This window comes from Marmota monax, unplaced genomic scaffold (genome assembly GCF_021218885.2).
Source record: "Marmota monax isolate L192 unplaced genomic scaffold, Marmota_monax_Labrador192_F-V1.1 WCK01_AAM20220418_F8-fsc00193, whole genome shotgun sequence".
Lineage (NCBI taxonomy): Eukaryota > Metazoa > Chordata > Mammalia > Rodentia > Sciuridae > Marmota > Marmota monax.
Window position 1 is genome coordinate 3,538,755 of NW_026695203.1, and position 8,117 is coordinate 3,546,871.

The following is an 8,117-nucleotide window of genomic DNA, read 5'->3' on the forward strand; positions in this document are numbered from 1 at the left end:
GTCTTCTTGAACTGTCAAAGACATCATGCAGATTCCTTACTGAATGATTTCATAACTCCATAATTTTTATCCAAGGAACTTGTCAAAATTAGCTATTACACATTACTAAAAGGATTTGTTTCTGTCTTTACAAGGCTGTGAGCAATGTAAGAGCATAATCTTTTCTGTTCTGAATCCCCAATCCCTATCATAGTTTCTGGCATAAAGAATGCATTCAATATGCGTTGTTGAATGAATAAATGAATGGATGAAAAAAAAAAGAATTTAAAAAAAAGATGACCCAGAGAAAACTGCATTAGAGCTCTCTCTCTGGAGATTGCTCCAATGGAACGACTCCTTGTCTCATTCCTTGTGCCAATGCCACTCATCCTTCAGGACCCCTGGACCCTGCTAGGGCAGGACCCTGGCAGGTAGGTGTGGCCTCTCCTACCTTCTGGTTTTCAAAGTATTCTTTTTACTGAGGACAGAGCACCACATAGAGTTCACTGATCCAGTATGTCTCCTGCATCCCACAAGATAGCACCCCATCCTCATAAGGGAGTCCTCTGTGCTGGCATCCAGAATTGATCTACTTTCTCAAGCATATGTCTTAGCAATACCATTAACCTACTGACCACCTGGTGCCCACCTGCCTCTTTACTCTGATGTGGTTGGTGTATTGCAGGGGTCCTCAACTGGGAGTGATTTCGCCCTGTAGGGGACATTTGGCATTTCCTGGAGTCTGTTTTGGTTGTCCTAACAGGGGTAGGTGCTATTGGCACGTGGTGGGTAAATTCCTGGGATACTGGTGGGCATTACACAATGCACCAAACCGCCCCTCACGAGTGGGCTCTGACCCCAAATGTCATAGTGCTGATTCTGAGAGACCTGGAGGCAGCGGACCAGTGGGGAGTACTGCAGCATGTCCAGATGGTCCAGACCTCTTTGGGTCATAGGGTGGGAGAGACAACTTCAAAGGAGGTGGCTTTTCCATTTCCACAGTGTCCCTGTTTTGTATCAAGCGTGTGCTTCTTTTTCACATTTCACCCCAAGGCTTCCCTTCCTCTTCAAAAAAAGATACAAATTGCTGGGTGTGGTGGTGCATGCCTGTAATCCCAGCAGCTTGGGAGGCTGAGGCAGGAGGATGGCGAGTTCAAAACCAGCCTCAGCAATTTAGCGAGGCACTAAGCAACTCAGTGAGACCCTGTCTCTAAATAAAATACAAAATAGGTCTGGGGATGTGGCTCAGTGGTTGAGTGCTCCTGAGTTCAATTTCCAGTACCAAAAAAAAAAAGATACAAATTCCTATAAAAATTGGCTGAAGTCCTAAAGGGGAATAGGCTGAGTTGGGGCATGATCTGCAAGCAGCTCACTTCCTTGGAAGAACTCCAAGACCACCTGATCAGGAGCCCCCTTCCTCCTATCCCAGTGGAATCTCTGGGGTGTCAGTAGGAACTCTCGCCTCCTCTCCATCGTCACACCTGCTGACCTGTGAAGCCACTGTCAGCTTCTCCCGTGGGCTCACTGTCCTGCTCCACAGCCAGCAGGCCTCAGCGGGCCTCAGCTGCCACTTTCCATGAAAGTTGGAGTGACGTGCAGGAGAATCCTGGGCAGCGTCCCCCTTCATCTCTCTGCTCTCGCAGTTCTGAGAACAGACGCAGGATGCACTCAACAGACCCGCGTGAAAGCCGGCTGAGAACAGCCCCCTCCTTTCTCCCCACAGTCACACGTTTCCTGTCATTTCTTTTCACTTAACACCACCCTTAGCATATGTTTGTGGGTGGCCGTGTGGCAGGCCTGCTTCCTGGCCCACAGATTAAAAGTGGCCAAGTAGGCCAAGGTCTTAGGCCCCCAGAGTCTGTCCAGTAACCTGAAGTTATCATGAGGTCGCATCAATGGTAACTCTGAACCTTGCCTAGCCGTCACCCCGCTTCCTGTGCTCTCCAGGCCTCCGGCAGGATCTGTGTTTCCCTAGAAGGGTTCTGAGGTTGCCCAGCAGGTGAACTGCAGGAGCTCTTGATAATTTCTGGCTTGTTATCTGGTGTTTACTATGTTTTCTGGAATCTGGTCTGAATTCTTCTCTGTGCTACTGCTGGTCAGGCACTATCACCAAGGGTGACCCTCAGTCCTGGTGGCTGCCATGTTGTCTTCAAGGTGTCAACACTGCCAGGTCTACAGAGTAGGGTGGACCCTGCTAGACAGCTTTGGTGTTTCTTGACTCTTTCTGTTCCCACCAAGCCGTGATGTTCCACAGCACCACTCCACTGGCCACCTGTCCCCTTCTTCTGTGGTTCCCTACTTTGGGAATGGTGCCACAACCAAATTCCCAGGAAACTTGAATTTTTCTTTCAATAAATAGTAGAAAAATGTGTATTATAATGACTTTCTCTCTCTCCAGAGCTTCCCCTTCCCCGCTTCTATCTCCACTCCATGGCTGCCGACATGTCTTGTCTGGATTATTGCATCTGTTTCTTAGGACTGAACTTGTTTTGAGGCTTGCTTCTTCCTAACCACACTTCACACTGCAGCCAGGAGCTCTTATAAGGCTATGGTATAATCTTGAGGTGTTGTCCATGGGAATGGCAAAGGGAAGTCCTCTGAAATCCTTCATCTCTTCAAAAGCAAGAACACTGTCAGAAATGTCCGAGTCAACTTTTCAGAGCTTTGGCTATTAAACCAACTCAGGCTTGAAACTATCCTGGAGTGAAAGCCGTAAGTGCAGAAGAACAGTAGGAACAGTGAGTTTTGAAGTGTTTCCGTGTGCTCCCGGCCCATGCCCCCAGCTCTGCAGGAGACTTGAAAACCAACAGTGACCATCACTATGAAAACTACCAGCCTTTGAAAGGAGCCGAACCGAGTAGAAGCATCCTCAAGGCCCATTCCTAGAGAGATGCCAGGCATTGGACCTGTCTGTGGTTCTCCGTGGACCCCACTGCAAGTGTGGCTTTTGTCTGACCTGACTCGAAGCTTGCCTAGGACCAAGTCTCCTTCCCAGGGGTTCTTTTGGAAAATAATTCTTTAACAGCATGGCTGCGTGAGGCAGCAGAGAACAGTTGCAGGAAACAATAACGATAAAAACTTGAAAGGAAAAGCTATGGAATGAGATAGCACTGGGGCCTTGGAAATCTCCGACATGTTCCTGGAATCTAGGAGGCCACAGAAGCGCACAGGGTATGTGACTCGGGCTGGGCAAATGCTCAGAAGGCCTGAGGAGGCTTCAAGATCTCACTTCTCACTGACCCAGAGACTCTTCACAAGCAGAAAGTGAAAACAAAGGCCCAGTGTTTCAGGCTTGTCCCAAGAAGCACCCAGAGCCCTTGGCCAAGACTCGGGGACTGGTTGATTTCAGGAATTTAAGGATCTCTTTCTTTATCCGTAATTTGTTGACCTTCAAAGAACTAGAGGAAACCATGTCGAAGGAACTAGAGGAAAGAATGAGAAAACAAGAACAGCAATAAGGGAGACAAATTATGTCTAAAAATGCCAAATAGAAATTCTGAAGTTGAAACAAAATGAAAATTTTACTACATGGCTCAACAGCAGCGTCAAACATACTGAAGGAATTAGTGAGCCTGAAGGTCACTGAAGTCAATTGAGATTATAAGTCTGAGGAATGAAAAGGAAAAAGAATTAAGAAAAATAAGCAGCATCAGAATCCTGGGGAACACCACTGATGTTTTCTAATGCCGGCACACCCATAAAAGGAATCATGGAAGGAGAGAAGAGAGGAAAAGAGGTAGGAAGAATATTTGGGGAAATAATTGCTATGAACTTCTTAAATTGGGTGAAAAACACTAATATACACATCTAACTAAAACTGGCTCCATCAACTTAAGTAGGATAAATTTTGAGAAACCCACATGTGGACGCCTGGACGTAAACCATCAAAAGACAAAGATTGAAAGAATCTTTTTTTCCTTCTTTCTTTTTTTTTCAATTAAGGGACTAGTCTTACTTATTTTTTCTCCCATTTTAAAAATTTGTTCTACTTAGTTATACAGGACAGAGAATGCATTTCAATTCACTGTACACAAATAGAGCACAACATTTCAATTCTCTGGTTGTACACGATGTAGAGTCGCACCATTTGGGCCATCGTATACATACCTAGAGTAATGTTATCTGTCTCATTCCACCATCCTTCCTGCCCCATCCCCTCCCCCTCCCCACCCTCCCCTTTGCCCAATCCAAACTTCCTCCATTCTTCCCATGTCCTGCCCCCACCCCCATTATGGATCAGTATCCAATAATCAGAGAAAACCTTTGGCCTTTGGTTTTTGGGGATTGGCTTACTTTGCTTAGCATGATCTTCTCCAACTAAGATGGAGAGAATCTTGAAAACAGTGAGAAAGAAGTGACTCATTACATAAAAGAGTTCCTGAATAAGAGTAAAGCCATTTTCTCATCAGAAACCACAGAAGCCAGAAGTCAGTAGGTTGACACATTCAAAGTGATGAAAGAAGAATACCGTCAAACTTAAATTCTTTATTTTAAACTATTTTTTATTGGTGCATTATAGTTGTACATATGGTGGGATTTGTGTCAGATGTCACATGTGCACACAATACAGCAACGTAGTCTGGCCCATACTATTCCCCAGTGTCTCCTCTTTCACTCCCCTCCTCCCTCCCCTGCTCCCTTTGCTCTACTCTTCTGATCTCCCTTTGATTTTCATGAGATTCCCCCAACTCCTTTCTTTCCCCTTTCCTCTCTAGCTTCCACACAGAAAGAAAGCATGCAAAGCTTGACCTTCCGAGTTTGGCTTATTTCACTTAACGTAAGTTTCACCCATTTTTCCTGCAAATGACTTGTGTAATTTTTCTTTATGGCTGAATAAAACTCCATTGTGTATACACATACACCACATTTTCTTTGTCTATTCATCTGTTGGTGGACACCTTGGCTGGTTCCAAAGTTTGGCTATTGTGAATTGTGCTGCTATAAACATGGGTATGTATATATACTGTAATAAGATGACTTTAATTCTTTAGGATAAATACTGAGGAGTGGTACAGCTATGTCAAATGGTAGTTCCATTCCCAGTCTTTTGAGGAAACTCCATACTGATTTACATTGTTCAGCCTTAAATTCTTTAATCTGGAAAAACTGTTCTTCAAAAATGAGGAAGAAATTAGGACATTCCCAGATAAACAAAACAAAGAATTCATTGCTTGCAGAAATGGTATACAAGAAATGCTGAAGGGAGTCCTTAAGGCTGAAAGGAAAGGACACTGGACACTAAGTCATATTCATATGAAGAAATAAAGAGCCCCTGTAAAGGCAACTGCATAGATAAATATAGAAGACAGCTTGAATGCAGTTTTTATATTTAGCTTTCCCTCCACATTTAACTAAATGACAATCATATAAAGCAATAATTATAAATCTGTGTTGATGGGTATGCACTCTATGAGGACACAATTTATATGACAATATCAGCACAAAGGATGGAGACAGAACAGAGCTATATTAGAGCACAGTTTTGTATATTATTTAATGAAGTTAGAATTAATCTGAACTAGGTTGTTATAATTGTTATAGGTTAAAATGTTAATTGCAATCCCCAGTATAACCACTAGGAAGATGTAAGAAGATAATATTTAAAATATGGTAAAAGAAATGACAAGGATGTTAAAATATAATAGGATACATCTAACACAGAAGCAAGTGGTAGTGGAGGAATAGGACAAAAATGACATAAGACATATAAAAAACCTGGAGCAAAATGATAGACACACATCCTATCTTATCAGTAATTACATTAAGTATAAATGGATTAAACTAATCAAAAGTCAGAGATTGGCAGAACAGGTTAAAAAAGCACCAAACTAGATGCCCTTCAACAGATGAATGCATAAAGAAACTGTGGTATATATACACAATGGAATATTACTCAGTCTTAAAGAAGAATGAAATTACGGCATTTGCAGGTAAATGGATGGAGTTAGAGAATATCATGTTAAGCAAAGTAAGCCAAACCCCAAAAACCAAAGGCCAAATGTTTTCTCTGATAAGTGGATGCCGATCCATAATGGAGGAGGCAAAGGAAGAATGGAGGGACTTTGGATTGGGCAGAGGAAAGTGAGGGTAGGGGAGGGGGGTGTGAGGATGGGAAAGATGGGGGAATGAGAGAGACATAATTACCCAATGTATGTGTATGATTGCCCGAATGGTGTAACTCTGCATCATATACAACCAGAGAAATGAAAAGTTGTGCTCCAGTTGTGTAAAAAAAGAAAAAAAATACAATAAAAAAGCAAACATGATCCAACTTTATTCTGTCTACAGAAGACATATTTTAGATCTAAAGACATAAAAAGTTAAAGAATGGGAAAAATATAACATGAAAACCTAACTTAAGAAAATCTAAGTGGCTATACTAATATTAGATAAAATGGAATATAAAAATTGTTAGTAGTCACAAATAAAAGCATTTTACAATGAAAAAAGGTCCTATTTATTAGGAAAATAAAACAATTATAAAACATCGGCAACTAACAACAACTCCCAAACACGTGAAGCCCAAACTGACAAAACTGAAGAACTAAACAGTTCAAACATACATGGAGATGAGACAAAATAATTAGAAGACCAGCAAGAAAATAAACCTTCAAGACCACTGTATACCCAGTAGACCAACAGACATCTGTAAAATACTGTCTCCAACAGCAGTAGAATGTACATTCTTCTCGAGGACTCACGGAGTATCATCCAGGAAAGGCCATATGCTGGATCATGACTTAAGTCTCAACAGCAGGCATGGTGGCACATGCCTGTAATCCCAGCTACATGGAGGCTGAGGCAGGAGGTTGACAAGTTTGATGCTGTTGTGGCGCGTTTGAAATAAAACACCAGGTCAGTCTTGGAGCAGGGCATGGATCTTTATTTGCCAAGTCGACTCTGCACCCATTTACCCTTTGCAGAAGTTAGAATACATCTTCGATAGCCCTAAACCTCAAGCTACCAGTAAGTCAAAACCACAGCAATATAGGAGGTGGGTCAGAATGACCTACTTAAGAGTACGTTGCCCTAGAAAATGGAACTAAAAAGGGAACATCTCATAAAAGTATTTCCTAATAATATATTGTATAAGAATAAAATAAACATTTTTTTAGCTGCTGTGTGTTGCCAGACAGGGTATGCTTAAGAGGAGGGGCAGAGGCGGGATTTTCACATGGGAGAAACATTTCTTTTCTTTTTTTGGTGGATTTCTTATTTACTTATTTATTTTTGCATTACAATTCTTAATACACCCTTATACCGTAATTTATCATATCTCTGATTATATATAAGGTATGTTGACTCCAAATTCACATCTTCATACCTGTATGTTGTATAAGGATGAGGGTCTCCTTCCACCATCCATGCTCTTCCCCTTCTCCCTCCCTTTCCCTCCCACCCCCATTCCCCATCTAGAGGTAATCTTCCTCCCCTGCTCTCCTTCCCAACCCCATTTTGAGTCACCCCCCTTATATCAGAGAAGACATTCGGCAATTGTCTTTTGGGGATTTCTTATATGAAATGGAGTCTCAGGTTAAAATGGAGTTTGTCTGGTCAAGGCACATATATTCTGGCCCATAACAATGCCAAACTGGGCAACTTAGTGAGACTCTGTCTCAACATTTTAAAAAAGTTAAAAATAAGGTTGAAGATGTAGCACAGTGTAGCAAGCAGGAGGCTCTCAATGCCATCCCCAGCGTTTTTTTTTTTTTTTTTTGGGGGGGTGTAAATCGTGTCTCAATAAATTTAAATAATTGAATAATACAAAGCATGTTTTTCTACCACAAAGGGGTGAAATTAGAAACTGACTCAAAAAGACACAAAAAATCTGAATAAACCCATAGAAGTAGAGAATGAATTAGTCATAATAACATTCAAAAACAACTGCCCATAAAGAAGAGCCCTGTGGCTGATGGACTCATTGGTGAATTCTGGTAAACATTTAAAGAATTAATACCAATACTTTCCAAAGAATCTCAAAAATAAAGAGGGAAGTAGTGCTTCACACTGCATGGTATGAGATCAGTATTATCCAGAGACATGACAAGAAATGAAAGCTACAGACAATTATCTTTTATAAGTTATTTTTTATTTTTTTTTGAGAATTTTAATATTTTTTATTTTTCAGCGGACACAGT